The sequence below is a fragment of the Plectrocnemia conspersa genome, unplaced genomic scaffold (assembly GCF_051122295.1).
Source record: "Plectrocnemia conspersa isolate PC_06_02 unplaced genomic scaffold, ASM5112229v1 ptg000012l, whole genome shotgun sequence".
In the NCBI taxonomy this organism is placed as follows: domain Eukaryota; kingdom Metazoa; phylum Arthropoda; class Insecta; order Trichoptera; family Polycentropodidae; genus Plectrocnemia; species Plectrocnemia conspersa.
This window is the reverse complement of record NW_028277176.1, coordinates 7610344-7633353: the sequence shown is the minus strand read 5'-3', so window position 1 is coordinate 7633353 and position 23010 is coordinate 7610344. Positions and strand designations below refer to the sequence as shown.

General features: G+C 31.1%; 1 protein-coding gene and 1 long non-coding RNA gene across 8 annotated transcripts in view; one reads left to right on the top strand and one right to left on the bottom strand.

Annotated features, from left to right (window-relative positions):
- The window catches only part of LOC148228087 (uncharacterized), a 136713-nt gene extending 132610 nt beyond the window's left edge, over positions 1-4103 (bottom strand). The window contains exon 1 of the long non-coding RNA XR_015811551.1: positions 2123-4103. This is a non-coding gene — a long non-coding RNA (uncharacterized LOC148228087). The remainder of the gene's footprint in view (positions 1-2122) is intronic.
- Positions 1-23010, top strand: part of sfl (N-deacetylase and N-sulfotransferase sfl) — a 313934-nt gene that overhangs the window by 255183 nt on the left and 35741 nt on the right. The window lies entirely within an intron of this gene.

The following is a 23010-nucleotide window of genomic DNA, read 5'->3' as shown; positions in this document are numbered from 1 at the left end:
CGTTTTCATTATTTTGCATTTTGAACGCCGTGTTAAGTTGTATTATTTAAGAGGCTTTCGTGGGATTCGAACGACATTGCCCGGAGACTCTCCGGGACGCCCTTGCGCCGCGAACTGGCGGCGAGATTTGCACTCCGGGGTCTTTAAATTCCCCCTCCTGCTCCCACTCTCTACTTCGCATTGTTTTGCGTGTAATTGCACTCTAGAGCGCCACTGGTAAACACGTATGTTGTTTGGAATTCGGGTTCGATTCTATCGCTGATTGGGAAGAGGAAATTGGCAGCTTAATTGAGCTTTTGGAATGTGAGCTACGCAATAATTTATTTTCTAGTATTTTTAAACTAGCGTGACGTGAAAATAACAATACACTATAGATCACCATAGCTTTGTTAGTTTAATATATATTACAAATTGCAGCAATCTTACTACCCTTCTTACTAAACTAATTGCTGCAACGCTTTATCGTACTTTAATTTAGATATGAGTCATTTTTTTACCTAAATTTCTTGTGTACTTATGTATTGTCCATCCAAGATGTTCGCGCTCATCATCGTTGTGTTGGAAATAAGGGTGCGTGTACGCGTGCATGCATACATACACAGTTTTCCGCGAATTTGTTTACACCGATAGGAGAACGTTACCAATACTAAATCAGGGCTTTTTTAAGGGTAGGGTAAATTATAATGTGTTATATTTTTATTATAAATTATTGTCATGTTGTGGTATTTTGTAATCAATAAAACAATTCCTGTAATATTCTATTGGTATTTTAAAAAATATTATATTGAACAGATATTCAACCTGGAGAGTGATACCAAAACTGCTCTCATGTTTTTCAGTTAAATATGTATATAAATAAACAAAATAAGTAAAAAAGTGATATTTTACACTTTCCTCAAGAAATTAAATTAAAAAGTAAAAATTAATTGCACTTGTAATTTCACATGGTCACACTATTATATTTCCTCGCCAATACTGTGACGATGAGCGTTCATATCTTGGACGGACTGTACCTGTTTTGCTGAAAGTAAAAATACATCAACTGAATCTTGATTCAACTTTATGAAATAGTATAGAACAGGGGTCGCAACAAAATTTGGACGCAGGCCATTTTGAAACATTTCATTTTTTTTAAATTTAATAAGCAGTACAATTTATACAATCAATGATACATTTGATGTTTTTGCATTTTTGTTACTGATTTAATAAATTCATTATTAAACTTGAAGCGTTGAAAATAAATGTCTTCACAAATATTATAGTACACATTTGAGCAAAAATATTTTTTTAAGGCAGGAAATAAAGATATTGGTAGTCAATTATGATTTTATATTAATGACACTGATTTGGAAATCTTTTAACATGATATTTGTTTGTAAGTCAATTATTTCCATCTGTAAATAATTCGGAACATTTTCAAAACAGGGAGCTAAAGTATTTTAAAAAATATTAATTTATGTTGAGTGTTTATGAAAATGTTGAAATTGTCTTAAGATGTATTTTTTAAAGATTCAATACACTGAAAATTTACTTATTGGCAACACTATTGTATTTTAATATTTTTTAAATGTTAATTTACAGTATGAGAAGTCATGGATTTTCTTTTTCATTCTAAAATATTTTTGCCCTGGAGTTTTAAATTTAAATCGTTCATGAGAGTTGTGATATCTACTAAAAACGCCAGTTGAAGAAGCCATTCTGAATTTACTGTAACGCTTTATCATATTTCCTGTATTGAGCCACCTGACATCATATAATATCTTCATATTGGACTTCAATCTTAATTAGAAATTCTTTAAACTTGCGGTGATTTAAATGTTTCCAGATTGGGAAATTATTTTTGCAACCTTGTAGCTAGCACGTACAGCAGATTTCTTTTGAATATAAATATTCTTAAAACAGTTTTTTTCATCGGTGAGGGATGCTCTTAAATAGTTTACTTTGATTAATCTCAAATTGTCTTGAAGGTAGTGAAAATTTTACTCGTGTTTCGTTTCGTGGTGTCGTCTTACGTTATACTTCTTTATAACAGCTCACGACATATGAAACAGCATAATTTAACATTGTGTTGTATGAATAAATAATCGTTCGTCCAACGTTCATTAAATATACTTATTTGTACTCCCCACACCCTTAGTACACTTACTGACACCAAGAAAGTAACATATTTTTTTATTATCCTGACATTATATTATATAATGAAAGACAACTTGAGCACATTCTGATGAAATGTTACAATATTTCGAAACTTGCAAAGATTTTACCACATTAATATAACGCTTCATGTGACATATATTGCCGATCTCTGATATAGAGCTTATTTTTTATAATTGCTATTATTATATCACGAAAACCGCGTACTGGGCTATCGACTTATCAATGTGTCTTTTTTCCATTTCTATATCAACGTACTCGAGCCGCAGGTGCGCACGTGATACCGCAAACGCATTGAAGAATATATATTTCAGGCTTACGGCCCAATTTCTTAAGCAATACCCAGCCTCTTGCATCTTTATATTCGCCAAAGCACCAAAAGCTCCCATGCAAAACAATCTAGGCTTTCTATGTAAGCGCGGCAATATGCTGTAACACATATTCTTCCTACAGTATTGGAAATGAAAGATTTGATCGAATTATAGCAATTAAACATGCATATTGTTTAGCAGTGAATACGCCTAACAAACGTGAATAATTAATGATACCTTTCAATAGATACCCAACAGTTCGGAAGAGAGGCGCGCTTTAATCCGCTTCTTCATTAAGGCCTAATCAATAACGCCGGATATATTTTTTTCTCTTCACTCCTCTGTCCAATCGTTCGTCGATTTGCGTTCATAAATAATTTATCCAGACGTTCTGCATCAATCACCGAGCCATCTGGACCACTATCGAGTTTCTCTACTCTCATAACGCCATTTGTCTGTTTTCACGCCTTATCGGTGTTTCGTCGATAATTCGAGTTGTGTCGTCGTGAATATTCCGTAGGGCCCTTTACTTGGGCCCCACGCCACATCCGCTTCCGTCCGGGACCCTCACCCCGACGTGCCCTCTCCCTATACACATCCGTATTGTATCGTAACTCATATTTTCCCGTTTTCTTCGCGGGCTCGCCTCTTTTGTGTCCCGTTCGTATCACGCCCGCTCGTCCCTTGCTGTAATACATATTTTGTATCGAAGCCTTTGTAATGCGCTTCGTGCTCGATCAGTATTGACCCAATTTGCTTATTTTTTTCAGTGAAACTCGACACCGATTCTAATTTTGAAAAGCCGGTGGGATCGCGTATTGTTAAACGCCACTTATTCTCTTTTGATATAACGAAGCTACTATATTTCGAATCCGCTGATTTTATCTATTTATACTATAATTCTCAGTTAGTTATAAAGGCATTCAATGACATTAACGATCCCGGCAAAACATGTTTATTCACAGAATCACATTGATTTTTTGATCAAGTTGACAGAATCACATCCTTTTTGTCTCAAAAATAAAAATAAATCGCTATCATGAATCGTATCTTAGTTTAAAATACATTGATTTCCGATATTAATTTAAAATCGCTTGTGAAAAAATACAATTCAACAAAAATATCGCTGATGTATTCTGTGAAGGCACTGCGAATCAAGGGCAAAGCCCCGGTGTCAAGCTAGAAGGCCTCTGCGCATACGAAGAAGACCGATTTTTTAACTAAGATATTTTTATTTTTGTTATTTAAAAATAATAAATTATTTAAGGAGTCAGGTAGCGCGTTTGCGTAAATTCCAATCCCACTTTTTTCGTGATAATATTAAATAATTCTAATATTAAATCTGCCATTCAAAATAATGTTTAAAGTAATATATACAATAAAACTAGTGATAGTTATTTATCTGTATACATTTATTAGTCGATTCAGTTTTGAGACAAAGGCCCTTTTAAACGTGGGCATTTGTGTGTGGTTTCCACAGGGCTAATAAAATTCTATGAATCTTAATGAAATCGAAATATTAAAAAAACTACCACTGACTGGCCAACTTTTGCTACCCTCCCTCGAAAAATCTGGATTGACATCTCTGATTCTAAACCAGAAAATCTCAGGTTATCCCTCAAACAAAAATATAAAAAATATTTTTTTGGTAGTGAAATCATATCGGAATACATTTTTACCAGTAGATATATATTTTTAGCAGTGAAGATATAATTTATCTGGCAGGTGCTAGTAAAAGTATATGAATTCAACTTTTCACATTTACATACTATTCATTATTTATTTGCATGCGATGTGTAAATTTTAATAGACATTTATGGGGAAAGCCTAAGACACAGAAAATATATTAACTTATTTCATTGATCAGTTCTTATTTATTATAATTTTTATAAACTTCAAGGTTTTTATTTGCATTAAACTTAATTTTTTTCATAACCTGAATTCTTGTATTTTTCTTGGAATAAAAACATATGTCGAACGAAATTTGTAGAACGCACACTTGTTCTTCTTACTTTATTCAAACGCCTTATCGCATTCGACTTGTTTTTTCTGCATCTTGAACTATCGTTTCTTTAAATGACATTCTTTCTGTGAAAATCCTAAAACTTCTGTAAAAAACATTAACTTATTTCATAGATCAGTTCCCTTATATTATACATTTTAAAGCCACTTTTTATGAACCTGAATTTTTATTTTTTAAAGTGACATTATTTATGGCATAAAAATAAATAATCACATGAAAATGTGTATATCTGGGAAATAGAAAGCCTATTTATTTCAGAGCCTTTGTTATTTTTATCTTCGCATACTTTTTTAAGTCATTTTTTACTAATTTTTGCAAGCGTTATATTGCATTAAACTTGTCTTGAATTATCGTTTCTTTAAATGACATATTCTTTCTGGCAGAAATTGAAAAGTCCTGGAAAACATATTATTTAATTTCATTAACCAGTTTCCTTTTATTATATCACAATTTAAAGCAATTTTTATGAACTCTTTCAGGCTTTTATCGTATTAGATTTTCTTTAATCTGTAACCTGAACTGTTGACATTTGTCTATAAATTGATTTTTTTCTTAGAAATAGGTAAAAAAACGAGCTCAACAATGTATATCTAAAAGTAGAAACGCTGTTAAACCTGAGCAGTTGTTTTGACGAAAAAATTTAATTGATTTATTACAAAGCCCAGTTCTCTTTAATATGACAACATGTTTTTCAAAGCCGTTTTTATAAACTTTTTTAAGCGTTTCGTTGCATTAGATTAGTTTTTTTTTACTTTTGAAGCATTTTTTTTCTGGTGCAGTTAAAACGAAATGTACTAAACTAAACGGAACATATTTACAAAGAAGTATATCATAAAATATGTAAGCACATATTAAGATGCAATAATTGCTGTATTATAAACTTGTTATTTCATTTCAAACATTGCTATTATCATTCATAACAATTATACCGCTTTCTAGAACATTAGCGATAAATACTAAATAAATTTGTGAATATAATTTTATTACAGACATTACATCGGCTGGTAGCCTGATCGTCTATATATAAAATTCTTTGTGTGTGTTCGTTTTACAAATTTATATTTTAGAAGCCTCTTTTCTCAAATTAATGTGTTTTCGCACAACCGCTGTAATGCACTTGGCTCCCTTTAATTTCCTCCGCCTGGCTCCGAAAAACAATATTTTATAAATTATGGAAATTCGGATCGTTAACAGCGCGAAAGTAGGTGAAATTAATTTAATGCTTTGATTTATGCTAATCATTATTATTGTGCCAACTTGTAATTAAACGAGAATTTACCTTAGACAATTCAGCGTAACAAATTGAGCACAATTTGTATGCGGTTAATATTTTTTTACATCCCTTTGTCTTTTTTCTTACCCTCGCTTCGTGCGTATGGATGCTTCATAAAAGGAAACAGAAAAAAAGGATAATGCAATTCCGCGTTACGAGCTGAAGGAATTGTTTCCAGCGAATAATGCATTCTGATGAGGCTTTTGTACAACTGGGATTAGTAAGGCGAGTATGCACATCTGCTGACGCGATGTTGTTGCCTTCTACATATGTAAATAACATTTATAAAATAATATAATGTATTTTCCTTAAAATGAATTTAGTGTAATAGTATATAATGTGAATAGACAACCTACTTATAATCTGATCCTTTTTATCAATACTTATTCAGTACATATTCCATCGATATTGGTTTATATAGTTAATAAAAACTTGTTGCCGTTTATATTATACTCTAGTGGGTTAGTACTCTTTCTCTGAATCTTCTCTCCCTCGACGTTGCTTTTTATTCCGACATGATAAAAAAAGTCTAACAGTTATTCTAGTATAAATGAGGTTCTAGATGAGAACGTTTTTGTCATTTTGATTGTACCTACCTACCACAACTCGCGTGCGTCAGTGATATTGCGTATCCACCATAACTCTCCATATCTTTCATCAAGGTCTGAGCCCTTTTGATTCTATCTTTTTTTCATTCTCTCGAGATAATTTCCGAACCCCTAGACGGTAATAGGTCGCATTGCGTGTCTAGCATACAATACGTTCTTATTACTGTTGGAGAGTCTTCGGAGAGTCAAAGTCGTCGCGATAAAGGCGAGAAACGGAAGTCACATAACGAGAACACATGCTTCCGCGGGCTAGAGTGAAAAAAATACGTCCCATTTTACTCGTTCTTACCGATATTTATTGCCCGCGTATCACAGCATCCGAATCTACTACCGCGAGGCGTACATTTGCGTATAACGTTAGCGTTTTATTGTGTTGCTGCGAGAAACGTGACGAAGCAAAAAACGGGAGCTAGCAACATAACGGACATTTTTATTGCCCCTTATGTGGGAAAAATAATAATAATGAAATTATTGCGGTACAAGAGTGCTTTTGTGTGCTAGAAGAGCCTTATCGTAATGTGGCGATAAGTTTACAATTAACGCAGGCTTTGTACCACAGATAAATAGTATTTGTAGCAATTTTTTGGGATTACATAAGATTCATAATAAACTAATTAAATTTAAACTCATTTTCTGCCGCTCCGCTTCTTTTGTGCGAAAGAACAAACTGTTAATGAAATCTGTATCGTGATTTTATCCAAAAGGAGGTGCTATTTAAAAACGGATTTTACAATATGTTATAAAACTGATGATACAAATTAATTATATATATTTGCAGAGCCTCGATATAATTAATATTAAAAAAACATATAATTTATATAAAAAATGTCATTCTACGGCTTATTGTATGTCAAACTAGCGGCGTAAAGCTAAAAAAATGCTGCAAATCTACGATTCTAGGACAAAACCCTTCATGCTGGGGCTCAGTCTTTGTCCTGGGGGCTTCTGACGGCCTGCGGAGCGCAGACTCTGGGGCGTTCAGGCGCTCTGCCGTCGGCTTAGACTAGTGCTGGGACTATGTCCCTAGGCAGTGGATGGAAATTTTGCGGCAACCTGATTTGTCTGGCTAGAGTTCTCGTGCATTTGGCCATATTTATGAGCTCTTAATTATTATCTTAGCTAAAAAAGCCACGCTCAATTTTATGACTCATTGGAAGCATTAACAATTTTTTTCGCAATGTTTTGTGGCCGAGTAAATTTTCTTCAATTATGTACTATATACGATATAATGGTAAGATATAGTATTGTCAATATATTTTTTTTACACAGTTCCTAAACAATGTCTAGCTAGTTTTAGTGGATGTTTGTTATGATACATTTTTTTTTAATTTTAATTTGCTTTGCATTAAATGATTTGCATTGTTTACCATTAACATATTTTAATAAGATCTACCTATCTTATTTTTTATGTTTTTAATTTATTTTATTTAAGTGCTCGGTAATGGTATATATTTAAGTCACTATGTAACATCGAGCTGTGGATAACCGTAAAGCTTTTGATACTATTCAACTTAAGAATAGCGTTAAGTATTGTCAAGTCACGGTTTTTTATGAAAAAAATTATTCTATACGAATTTTCTTGAATCATTAAAAAAATTATATTTCAAATGGTTAAGTCTCCTTTTTAGGTTGAAAATCTCAAAGTTTATGTACCATAAATAATTTGGTCAATTACGATGCTTCGTATGCTTACTTATTTTTTATAACATACATATATTAGATATAATATTTTAAACCGGGACAAAATAAATCATTTATTTAGATAATTAACATTTATCATTGAATATATTTTTAAGGAATGATTTTAAAATTTCATTAAAAAATTGATAGTTTCATGTTTTAAATATTTTACTAACCGACAGCTTATTAACTGTTGATTTAGATATTTTACTTCTATCTTAAAATTAAACATTGTTTATGATTGAGAATATAATAGGTATGTATATAATCCAACACTCGAAGTTTTTATCCTTAAAGTTCTTGAAGAGTCAAATTCATTTTAATGAACGCGATTTTCCATTCGTCACAGATCGAACACCTCATTAATTAGTAATTTTCAGATACTTTTATTAAGTACTTAAGTACAATTTTAGCTCCTCATAAATCAATAGCTGGCAGTATATGTTTTGCCATGTTATAAAATCTTGCAGTTGAGTCATTCTAACAGTTTAAATGTAAAAATATATATTCCCTATGTAAAGGATAAATATCTAAAGAAAATTCACTCTCAATAAAATTGGTCAATATCTACTGTTCAAATAGTTTTCATCCTTTAGCAGCTGTTTATTTTAACATTTCAGATTTTTATTATTATTTCCTTGTGAAAATTATTCAATTCGCAACTACCGCAAAAGATAATACGTCCCTAAAGAGTGTGGTTATTCAAATGTAACCCATTAAACGCCCGATGGCAGCGCCGAGTATGCCCTCACCTTTCACACAATGGTAATAATGCAAATGAAACAGATAAACTTTAATGCCGTTTAGGTTTGTTTCACTATGCCCTTCGAGCACGAATTGTACGTCATTTTTCACGAAGGCACGAACCATGAATTTATAAAAGGCGGAATCGACCTCCAGCCAACGGGCGAAGGGTTAAAAAATAAACATTTTCCGTTTTCGGCCCGTCCGGGTGTACGAGTCGGTTCATAATGAGAAATGTCATACGAAAGGCTTTCAGTTTTTCCAAGCGAGCTTTTTTTTGCTGTCTACCGTAAAACGTCACGTAGACGCAACGTCCGAACAACAAAAGGTTGGAAATATGCGAATTCCTTCGACCAATGTATGTGTGCGCACATTTTTTTCCGGCCTCAGTCCGACAATAGTTTTCGTTCTCTCTTTTTTGTTGTTCAGAAAATTGAACCTTCATCGGTCGAGTCAAAGGTTCCTAGAATACATAAAAGAAGAAAAAACTCGCTTTGTAGCAGATTAATTAAAGCAGAATATTCTGTATCAATAATTCAATATCCTTTAAAAATAAAATTAATCAACTTAATATTTTTATCAAATATTGTTGTATTTTATTAAATAAAATAGTATATTATTATGTATGATTTTGACATTATCTTATCTAAGAATCTACATATCATCAAAAATAGTAATAAAATAATTTTTATCAATTTTTAAGCATGGATGCGAATAATCAAAGGTACAAAACGGATCGATCTACTTCAAATAATTACAGAGCGTCGAATTACGAAAGAATTTCTGGCTTTTCTATTTATACCCGAAATGTAAAATTTTAAAATATTTTTGCAAATTTTCGATTGTTTAGGAACTTTAGGGGGTGATGCCGTTGTAGCTAGTGAGACTTAGGGCGGAATATAGTCTGCTTGAATCTTAGAGTTGCTGCTGGTGACTGCACTCTCCTCATCGCTCAGGCTCAAGTATATAGTATATATACCAATCGCAATTATGCAGCGATCATCCAGCCAATCGCTGCAGTTGCTTCTTAGAATGGCGAAATGAGCATACGCTTTTAGAAAGCGACGTTCGCTTGATGGGCATTGTCCAAGGTCGTATTGCATTAAAACGGGAATCTTGAGGATCCGGTGATATATTATATCCTTGACTGTTTCGCAACAAAGAAATATTCTCTCAATGACTGAGAATATTTATAGTAAGAACAAAACTCGTGTTATTTATGTTGTCGCAACAAGAGTTGTGTGGTCTATATTTCACACTATTGTCTTGTTTCCTTGTCAATGGATGGTCATTTTGATCACAGTAAATTAACGCTACAGATTATCAAAGAAAATTGTAAACAATTTTTTTGAAATTAAAATACTTTCTACTTTTACTAAAAGCTTTTAAAGAATATGCATATTTTTAGGCATCTGGCATGGATCAACTCTTTTTATGCACTATATAAAATGCGATGGTTGTAAAACATTTATAAATTCTCATATAAATTTAATTTAAATAAAAAAGGCTCTATGGAAATTCTCAATTAAACACTATTCATAAGATAACACATTATAAATTTGAATGTTTAAACAATAAGTTTAAGCTCTTTTTGAGATTACTTGCTATTTTGTAAGTTTAAGATTTTTATAGCATATATTTTATAGTAGTAAGAGCAGTGTTATTTTCTATGTATCTTATAAAAAAAGTGAAATTAGTTTATTTAATATTAAGGCAATCGATTATATTATATAACATGACTTTTAAAACAATGACCTTTTATGGTAGGATAAGATATATAAAATAAATAGTATTACAATATTTTTATAAAATAAATTTCTCGAATAAAATTGAATCCTTATGTTACACAATACGCCTGCGGTCTTATAAAAAAGACCGAATTACTTTTCGAGCATAAACGTATGGTATCCCCAATTTTCTTAAATTAAACGGTCCTTTATAAATGTCACCATGCGTAAACGACCCTTTTTTCCCTAATAGCTCTCAAACGCCGCATTTATATAGTATAATATATATTATAAGTACAAATATTCGTAGGTGAGCATTCGAAAATTCTCTTTTGTGCTTAATCAAAATTCTTAGATTTCTTTCACAAAAAATATTACGAAACCGACTTTTGCGACTCTACTTTTGAATATTTATTTCGATTGTAATAGTTATTTTATTTACATTGAATTAAATACACGCGTGCTTTGATAACCATGTAAAAGTTTGTCGTTCTTCTTGCAGTACTTTCGCAAGCTTTACGAAACGTAAACACGTTTCCCCTATTGCCATAAGATCAACATTCGCGGCTTTTTCCATCAACTACCGATCATTTTACGTTCTGAAACATTTTCCAAATTAATTAATTCGCGAGCAGCTTGTTCTATTATATGTGCTTTGAAGTTTTTACTTAATCCCCGCACACATTTGAATCATTAATATTATTCTACAGCTTTGACATTGGAATATAATAGAATAGGCAATGTCAATAAGTGCGTATGATATCCATCGCCAACAAGCGCCGACTCTCGGCTAGGAAACGGACTAATTAACGTTTGACATATCTTGTTGGATCGCGCGAAGGAGCGTTGCTCTGGATAGTGGTCGGATTGTCAGTTCCAGCGTCGCTGGAATCAATTTAATCCAGTAATTGATATGCATTTCGAGTACTGGTCCTATGGCGGCGCTTGTGATTCTACCCTCCCGATCCGGTCGTGGCTCGTTAATCATGCACGGTTTTAGAGAAATCGAGCGATAGTCACGGGTAACGCTATTCTGGGTATTATAGTATAGTGTGATTCAAGCCAAAGGGTTCAGTTTGATTTTAGTATAATAATTTCATTCAAAAGTTGTTAACGAGCTTCTATACACAGCTTTGGTCAAAATAGTCGAGCGGCCTAATGAATGATTTATAACTGAATAATACGAGAAAATATAAATAATAAAAATACGACCAAGGCTTTTTACATATTTTCAACATTTTATTTACCCCTTTTGACTTAAATTAGAGCTGCAACCCTTTTTGACATACTAATGACTCACATTTGGACGGAAACAATTTCATCGCCAACCCTTTCAACCAGCCCTTGACTTCTCACAAAGTATGGCAATGATCGTTGTCTTGTTAGAATCGGATAAAATGTATTTGAAAATATGTTTTTAAATAAATCAAATAGATATTTCTATAAAAAAAATATTAAAACAAAATATTAGTTGATGGGAAAGTAGTGCCATTTTTTTATTATTTAAAAAAAATGCTGATTTAATCGATTACATAATTTTCATCTTTTGATATAATTGTCTCCCACATAAGTGTATTAGTATATACTTTATTTGTCCTATTCCTTTGAATATCAGTCAATTTTAGGGCGAAGAACTCGTCAAGTGATGTTTTGCTTTTTACTATTGGGGTAATTTTGCAGGGATGCAGGTTAACTTTTACCTTATTGAGGCCAAAAATTTTTTTTTGCGATACGCATACCATCTAAATTTATTATATTATACCCTAAACACTCGTTAGTTAAATATCAGCCTTCTAGGATAACGTTAACCCGTGCCGAATTGACAAAATCGAAAAAAACCGACTCTTTGCACTTCTCCGTGAGTCTTAGCCTCCTTGGACCCCCGGGTGAAATTCATTTACTTACTATTAGTATGAAACTGAGGAACATGGAACATGCTTTTGCAAATTGTTCATTGATAAATTATGTGCTTGTTTTTAAGGCGGCTAGTGAGAGCAAAAACATGTTCTATGTTTAAAAAAATGATAAGGTAAAATTTAAAATTTCTTGCAATTTCAGGAAAACAAAACCAGTATGTATTTAAATCGTGTATTGATAAACATTTTACATTTAAACAAAGTAATAACTGTGGATATAATCGTTTTAATATGTTTTTTTTACAATCGTGGTACATCTTTTTGTGTTTTTTACACAACGAAGCAAATATTGATTTTGTTCTTCTTCTACAGTCATGTATCAACTTTACAGCTCTTTCGGCTTTAATCGACGATATAGTATTTTTAGCTTCTAAAAATCCCATGAAGATCGACACTCGTAGAGAAAACCATCATTAACTTTGAGACAATAAAATAAATTCTTTCTCTTTTGGGTGTCGATGCACAAAACTCGATATATATTTTTGGTTCAAATTCGCAACTATTTTTGATTATCTTTCTTGGTCAAACTCTTCGTCATATAGTGACAAGACAGATATTTCGTCAGTTAAATGCCATAAATTCTGGCTAAACCTCTTTAAAGCTGCTTTTGAGATGATTTCGTCAACATTTTAATATGCCTTCATGGACTTTATGAAGCACATATCTTAGTGAGATTTACAGCTGAAATACTTTGCATCCATGGCTTAACATAGGATAACACAATAAACAAGCACAAATCTTACTGCCTTGTATTTCTTGGTTAATTTGAACTGAGAGCTGAGTAGTGATACTTTCAGAAAATAAATTACTCTCGCCATCCATGGCACCTGATTTGCAATCCTCATCGATCAACATTACCGTCTAAAAATAAGATAGAGAACTCGATTAACTATCGATAGTCGTCTCTTATAATATTTTCTTGTAGTTTAGTTTCATAGAACTGTAGCGATGCTTCGATTTTGGAATGCTTAACCTTTTAAACGCCAGTTACTTTTTAGTGAGTCACCTGTTATTTCTCTTCGCGTGTCAGAATCTCTTTCTAAAAATAAATATAAAACGCTTTTACGTTTTTTTTTTGCATGATTGATTCCAATATTCTTTGAATATAAGTCAGGGACGTTATTTAAGTAGGGGAGGGTAAGGGAAAGACAGAAATTGAATTTGGCAAGAAAAATATATGTAATTTAATAAAATATTATGAATTTAAATGAAATCGAAATATTAAAACTGACAGTTTCCCCTGGAAAAAGCTGAAATAAAGACCATAAATATGCTAAAAATATAATACTCTAAATTCTGATTTAACCCAAAAATTTTCAGGTTATCCCTCAAAGAAAATCTATAAAAAATAGTATTGAATCTTTCCCAAAAATATTTTTTAAAATATGTAATTTTAATAAATTCATATTGGAATATATTTTCACCTGTAAATATATACTTTTAATAGTTAAATATAATTTATCTGGCAGGCGTTGGTAAAATTACATGATTTCAACTTTTCCATACATTTACATACTTGTAATTATGTATTTTCATGCGATGTATAAATGTTGCAGTGAATATGTATTTTTCGGTGAAGTTATATTTTCACTGGTTTAGTCAAAATACACATTCACCAAAAGCTAAAAATCACTATTAGCGAAAATAATATTTAACTGATAGGCGTTAATATGCTGCTCTAAAATGTCTATGAAACTCAGTTTAACAGTTGTGAAACGTCCATTTGCTGTTCAAACCCAAACCTAAATTTAATTAGTTTCAGAACTTTCATTAGGTCAAGTCCAAAATATAAACTAAGCCAACTCAACTCTTAGTCGTTTCTCAGAATCTCTGATCATATGGAATTAGGTGTACCGGATCATCCGTTTGTGAATAAGTACAGTTTTATTGATACTGAGCAATGTTATTGAAAATCATTTTTTTAATACATTTTATTAAAATTATATTTTATAGTGATAATATAAATTTCACATATACTATTTTTTGGACTACAGAAATGAATTAAAAACATATCAATACCTTGTACTTGATGTTACCACTTAAAATTATATTAAGATATAATGATAATAAATTAGAATATAATTAAATATTCAATAAAAGGCACATATAACAATTAAGATGGCTTCTTTAGAATTAGTGAATGTCTTCTTAACAGCGAACCTTATTTAATTTTACAAAATATATTAGAACACAATTTATCTATTGAACCTTCTGTAACATAATAAATTATTCACGGCGCAATTTTCAGCTTTTAATATTATGAAACTAGTTATTCCGTAAAAGACAGAGTAAAAAGAACAACATACTTTTCTAAAGAAAATTAATTTAGAAAAAATAAAGCTCACTCTCGAGTCTCGTTAATATTGAGTTACACAATAACACAAAAAAATGCACAACTGAGACTCGAGTTTAAAAAATTGTTGCAAAAATGCCAATTACGATAAGAGTTTTCCGAGTTTTTTTATTACTTAAGTTTACGCACAACTTTTAGCGAATATACATCGAGCTGCTTTTAATACCATTTTTCTTAAATATATATTTAATATTGTCTTTTGCATGAGTTGAACTATTGATTAAACTTTTCTTTATATTCTGGAAATTTATCTGATTGAATATTTTTACATGGTTATCAACACTGTATTTTCCGTCAATGTATGTCTTCTATAGCAATTTATCAGACTTGCAATGTGCTTAACATATTCGGGGGTACAAAACTTTTGGCAATCAGACTTCGCTCAGTAGTTGCATAAATACGATCCTTATCTAGTTTGGTTTTAGCTTCAGTACACTGCGCAGACAGATTAATCCCGACCTCCTACCTGGACTGTTTCAAGTGATGTAAACCAGCACAAAAATATGGTCTTCAGCGTCACTGATCTATCAGTTGCGTTTAGCATAACTAAAACAGTGATGACAGATCGTCATCGTAAACTTATAAAAATATAGTTGATATGTGTGAAACAGTGCGTTGTTCTATATTGAAAAATATAAAAGAGCGTTCTAAAGCTTTTATAGATCTTTCACAGCATACAATGCTTTTGAAATACTTTCTGGACCCTCGTATTATACATATATTAGAAGAATCTCTTAGAGCAATATGTAGAAATTTATCGAAAGCCTCGATCAAATTGCCACAATAACCCTCGGCGCGCGACGCCTGTCTGCCACTAAACTCTAACCCCGACCCTAAATCGTTATTGCTTCATTATTTTCGTGTCGAGCAACGCGGAAAGGGTTGAGAAGAAGGAAAGATAGCTACCATACACATGCACACATACACGCGATAAAAAGAAACGAGAGTTTACGATGAAGAGGCTGGAGGCGAGATGAGCTCTGGGACCGTCGGATAACGCCGGTATAATGTGGGGTTACTTACTGCATAAATTTTCATTTGTTCCCTTTAGCCGATAGAGTTCGCGGCGATCGTATCTTTAGGATATGATAGTGCCATGGGTTAGGACCCCCCCGCGAGGAGAGCTAGAGATACCGCAATAAATCCCGTAAAAACGTCGTGCGTTTGAAGGCGTTATTGAAAAGAAAACGTTATATTAACGGCTTTCGGTGCTCGTTGCCGATTTGGGATTCCAATGGTGGCGATCAATAATTAGATCCAGGAGCTATAAAAAGCGCTTTAAATAGGATTAAATAAAGAGGAGATGCTACGACTGTACGCGACGCGAATGAGAATCAAATTAAACAAATAGTGTGTGAAGTAAGTGGCGTTTGCTCGAAATTAAGGCAATGTATTTGCATTTTTTTTTTAATTTATAATGTAATACATTATCAAAAAAAATATAGGATCAATTCTCGTCATTTAGTCTTGATTGGTTTGGAGCTTGGTTTCTAGGTTGTTGTAAAATCTCGCGCAGCCTCCACACTCGTTGTAGATTTGTGAGGTGATGACCACATGAACCGCCATTTTAAAATAATATTATTTCTATTCTTATTACATCATCAAGCTTTTTTTTATTGTCTCATGTAATTGCTCTTTCATCGTCATTTGTTCAACTGATGAGGATTGTGGGTGAGATGACTGTTTAAGTGGCTCTTCTGATGTTATTACCACATCTTGCTCATGTTCTGCAGTTAAGTTTTCGAATAATTTTATATTCGTCTACCTTATAGTTTTAAGAGTTATTACAGGGAAAGTTATATAAATATTAATTGTGAATTTAATACATATTTTAGCGTATTCGTTTAATCTATTCGCCTACTTTTTTGTATGCGTTCTTTAGAGCAATTAACATATCTGAGCTTAATGCAGATTTAAGCTTGGTCAATTTCCCGAAACAGAATTTAAAAATTGCCTTGGCTGAGCACAAGTTGGAATCACGTCGGCAAAGTGCTTCGACAGCTAATTATAGAGGTTTTAAAACTTCTATAATTTCTGATTTTTTTCCCAGTCATTCTCATTGAACGTTACTGATAAATTGTTCAAGTATTTTTTTTAACGAAAAAACTTGACTAGCTATTTTTATCGATATGAAAATAATTCATTGATACAGATATCATGAGATTCCTTAATGATTTGAACTTAAAACTGCAAGGAAAAACAGTGCTCATATATGAAACTCACACTTTCGCACTGTGGCAAAAATTTAAGAATAAGTGTAAAACGCGCTCCGCATAAGGAAGCCGAGCATTCTCGACGCTTTATCGCAAACTTTGGCGATGTATATAAAAAATCGATTCGTATAGTTTCTGGAGCAATATTTTTTTTTAGATACTTGATTTATCTAATTAATCTAGTTGGAAAACATATAATCAATACAACTAAAAATCGATTATTCGTGTTTATGGATTTTTTTTATAGAAGGCAATGTTTTCTTAACTGTAACATTGAAGTATGTTTCGAAAGACATATGCACAATCACCGTTCCTACTTCAGATTGTTTTGTTCTTGCCAGCTCCTCGACCTACATTGTCGTAATTTAATTCAAACTACAACAACGCCATCTGTGATGCCTTAAATTAATTTAACTCTTTTAAAACTTTGCCTTTCTCGTCCGCAAACCTTTGCCTTAAATATGAAACTTTGTTAATTAATAAAAGTCAACGTGACGCAGAATGGCGCTCGCTGCAACTACCTAGCTTTTCCGCCGAAGACGTTCCGCCGTTCTTTACGCTTTAAATCGGCCAACGTTGTTGTTGCTTCACTTTAATAATAAATTCTAAAAAAACTAATATGTAATATATTATATGCACGTATATATTATATATTGCGCGAAGTTGCTAGAAACAAGCGAAATGACTTATTCATAAGTTTGATGTTTATGCGCTTTGTTCGCTCGGGCGCAGATTAAGTTTCCCTATTCTCAGGAAACGTTTAATGCAAATAAACTTGGCTAGGTTATCATGTCTTATATATTGTAGATACATTAATATTCTCTTAGTTTGATGCGTTTGAAGATTTACACCCTAGTGAACCGACTTGAGAGAAAATCTTTGAAACCTGCGGGTAAAATTTTAGATATCGAAGAAAAATATTTACTTTCTATGCAATATTATGTGTACATAAAATAATTTAATAATTAGTATTATAACCTAATTGATCATTAATATAGTATGATCAATTTTTATTTAGTAATTTTTACCCGAATATAGATTTAAACCATTTATTGTTATGATTATCGATATTTATAATATAATATGTTTTTTTAATTACAATTATGATTTAATTTATATTTTATGCAATCCATAATTAAAAATTAAAACATATGTTTTGATTGTATTAAGTTGATTCTGGCAACAGATGTGTATTTTGCAATACATAAATAATATTGATATAACCCAAAATCTTTTGGTTCGCTCGCATAAATATGTAAGTGTATTATTTAACAAATTTATATACAAAGTTTTGCCTAATCTAATTTTTTGTCAAAAAGTAAGTTAATTTGGAATATGATTGGGGTCCAGTCGTCCCCCTGTTCGGACAGCATGTATATATTTTCTATCTTTTGTCCGCTGAATTTGTATTACTGCGGATCATCCTAAAAATATTTATATATTTATAAATTAACTCAATCGTACAGTATTCCCGTATTTGTTTTCTTTAACATATCCACCCTTATTATATTATATTTTGCTTGATTATTTAATATATCATTTCTATATATGATTAATAATAATGTTTTTTAAATAAACATAATTTATGTAATTCATTAGCTTTTTTTTTACTATTTTACTTACACCGTATACTCTTCATTTTACTTTTAAAACAAGAGCTTTTAAAACAGTAGACATTAAATATATGTCTACTGTTTTAAAAGCTCTCTTGAAGTCCAGAAATACGACTACAATGGTCATTGAATGTTTAAATTAAATTTAGTTAAATTATATGCATTAAATTTAATTAAGAAAATCACGCAATGTTATCTAAAACTTAATTTATTAGCATTTTAAATTTATACGAATTTCCTAAAATGTTCTTATTTAAAAAATATATAAACAATCATTGTAACAACCAGTGGCCCAATTTAAACAATAAAGCTTCATATTTTGAATAATACTATGTAATGAAACTGAGATTTGATTAGTTGAGAATTTAATAAAACTTTTTTGGTATACAGCTTTTAAATTATTAAAAAAATATGTAATATATATGGAAATAAATTTAGCTGTTACACTTTTGCATATATTTTATATTGTCTGTTATTGTAACACCTCTGTTAAAATTCTGAACAAAATTTAGCTTTTAAAAATAGCTCAATTTCTCTCATACATTTTTTTGTTATTTAATATATAATATCTATAACAATAATAAATATTATTATTAATAATTTTTATTTCTTCACTTGGAATTGGACTTCCATATATCGCATTAAAATGTTCTCTAAAATCTAAATTTTTTAGTGAATGTAAAAATATAGTGTTAATCCTAAAATATAGTTGTAAACATTAAAAGAATATTTTAATATCAGTTGATAGCTTTTAACCAGATGGATTCCACTAAAGTTAAATTTTTGCTAAACGAATTTTATGTGAGAACTTCTTTGTTTTGATTAATTCAATAAGGATTTCGTGGGGTATTACTCAGTATAACTATTATCCTTGTTTTCTGAAAGCATTGAATGAGCATGTCCTCGTTCTGTCCTAGGTTACGCAGCACCAGTCGCTAATGTCTGAGCTTCTCTTATCTTTTTTGCATATTTTTAAATTTTATTTTAAAAATTCTAAAAATCTGGCTTTTCTGTTGAGTTTATAAAAAATCTTAGCTCCGTAAAAAAAATCATAAATAAGTGTTGAAAAATTTTTTTTTATCGTTATTATATAACGGCTATTAAGGAAAAAATAACTACTGTCGTTTAAATCAGATTGTCACCGAACATGTTTTGATAAATTAACCTTGTAAATATAAAAACAAAGTTCGTTAGGCAACTTTTGCCTGACCGAATTTTTTTAAGGCAATTCGAATTTCTCTTTATTAAATTGTTAACGAGGTTCTCTTTTTAATATAAAAAATGTGTTAATTTATACTATTTGTAGTTAAAATTCTGCTGCTTTACATATAAAATGCCATTGAACTGAAACATTGTTGATTAAATTTGGATTATTCTAATTTCTCTATTATAATAACTTTTTTTAAATTAACCGCTTTGCAGGATTTTTCAACGTCTGATTTTTAATTCTACTTACGTAATTCGATGATTTATCAACGCTACTATATATAAATATTTTTGTTTAAGAACTGCAGCGTAAAAAGTTTTGTATTCGTTTTTATAAGCAACTGTTGATAAAAATCAATATTATTAAAACCCTTTGATATTTTTTAAAATATAATTATTATCGAGAGAATATACTTTTACTTAAATATATCATTAATAAATAAAAAAAAATCATACAATTAAGAACTAAAAAGTATGTATCAAATTGATATTAGTGTAAATTATATAACTTTATTACCGAAACTAATTATTGGTATGATAAAATCTAAGCCAAAGCTAAATTATAAATGTTAAACTTAAAATAACCGATATAATTGATGACAATTTTTTTGGTTGACCTAAACAACATTGTTTGTTAATAGTCAAATTATTGAGTTGCTTTGAACAGTAATATTTATTTATTGTAAATCATCTATTGAAACAATTAAGAAGTGAGACACTAAACTGTGTCGTGACATTATTTTTTGTCGTGTATTATTTTTTTATGCACGAACTAAATCGATTTATTTTAATTATAGGTTCATCGCAATATTCATTTATGAGATTAGAAAAGTCAAAGAAAACATTATCTGTGATGATCGATCGAAATTACAATTGTATAAGGTTTTTCATGTATTAGTCAGCGATCTAAACCATTAATCTATCATGCTGCTTATATGTATTCAATATTTTTTTGATATGAATAAATTTGAACCTGCATAGAAACTATGTATAATTCGATTCTTCGAGTTTATCTAAAAACAATTTTGCGATGGCCATAATATAGGCTATACATTTTTATGATATTTTCGATGGCGCATAAAAAACTTTTCCAATCATAAAGAGCATGATGTATGCCCAACCATAGGAGTGCTAGAGCTGGCTTTTATGTCTTATATATGTATATACTTATTTTTTCTATTCCTGCCCCTTATACATATATAATAATAAACGTAAAGTTCTAGGCGCGTATCAAAATTCAAACACACGCGCGAGTTTGCCCGAGGAAAATTTACACGCACAGATAACGAATAGTGGCGCAAGGATCACGAGGTGAAAGGCGGCGAAGGGAAATCGCGAAAAAGTACACGCGGGATAAGTCAATATTTACTTACACCATATTTTACGGTTTAAACACACATGTGTGTGTATATACATACAAAGTAGAATATAGGCGAATCAAAAGCCCATAAAACTCTTGGTGATTGTCGCGCAGGATGCGTAACGTTACATAGTAACCGCAATGTTTGAAAACCTATATACAGAGACACTGTATATATACATACATTGTGTATACGTAATGCGTGTATGTACTTTTTGCTTTCAAATTTGCATATTAATGAGTTGATTTGGAACAAAAGCATTTTTAAACGCGCTCAAATTGAAAGCTCGCTCGGGTTGTTTCATCCGACATATGTACTTTGTACTATTCATCATACAGGTTTATTGAAAGGTACGAACACGTAATAATAAATATATGTAAATACACGATGTTATCGATTTTGGGTTCTGTTTAAGAATAATATCTTTATGAAGTAGTGGTATCAACAGGTTATATATATATTTTAATCAAAAGTTGTTTATTAACTGTTTTATATGTACAGCAAGATTTTATTTAAAGATCTCGTTATACTTATCTGCAGTATATAAATAACATAAAATAGCTATATTTTGAAGACACAATGATCGTTTATCTTAATGTTATTTGTACAGATCTCAAATCGAATGCACAATCTGACTCGGAAACCCTTTGCCAATAGCTAAGAATAACAAAGCATTATTAGAAAAAAAAAACAATAAAAAAAATATTGTCTTATAATCTATGCAGTTTTAACTTATCGATCATATATAATGATAAAAAATAACCCTAATGGTAATATATAGTATACATATCTTAATGAGTTTGAATGTACTGGTAAATTTATATTAGCATACCTTTAGATAAATAAAACCTTTATGGGCTTTTTTAAATGGACGATAGAAATACATATTATTAATGACGTGTACACTAATATTTAATAATATCAACAGAGTATTGCAAAAAATATATTTACAAATGTTACGATCATCATGATAGAAAATTCATAAATACGCTTAATTTTCCTTAATGAGTAGTGTAACTTATTAGTTTTCATTGAATACGCCTTTGTTAGTGGCTCTCGAAATATCTCGTTCTCTAATGTATGCCGATCTGTTTGATCTATCTGAACCAATCGATGTGAGCAAGTATCAAACGTTTGGTTCAACTCCATCTATAACAGACATTCTCTAATGAAGCAAGAATATATATCCCGGGTGAAGCTTTATAAGCGAAACCATTGTGATCACTCTTGTAATGGTTAAAAATACGATTTCCTATCCACTTCCCGGTCACAGTAATTTTTTCAGTCTGGCACAGACCCGCCTTTTCCTATGCAGCGGTATAAAAAAATGTAGTTCTTGTGAAACATTAAAAATATTCGTATAAATTTAATTTTTAACAAAAAAAAACGTTGTGACAATTTTCTTAAGAAATTTGCTTATTTTTGAGGAAAAAATTCACAAAATATAAATTTTCAATTTAACTCGGACATGACCGGGAAGTACTTTTCTATTGTTTAATGTAGTCGTTCTAGGATACGTTGGTTAATGCTAATGGTTTTTAAAGGTGCGTGACCAATAAAAAATATACTGATTTTGAGATTCGTTTTCATCATAGTATTTTCTTCGGTCTCTTTCTGTTCTGTTTCTCACGCCTCAGCTATAAGGTTAACCTCTTCAAATTAAATAATTAGCTCTCCTACAATACAAAGGTATGCGGAATTAATTAAAAACTATTACAGTTTTCACGAAATATTTTTATCATCATAAACAGTCGGTAATTGGGCAGATAATATAATCTTTGGCTTCATTCTATCCTAGGTTGTGTAGCACCAGCTTCTGATGCCTAAG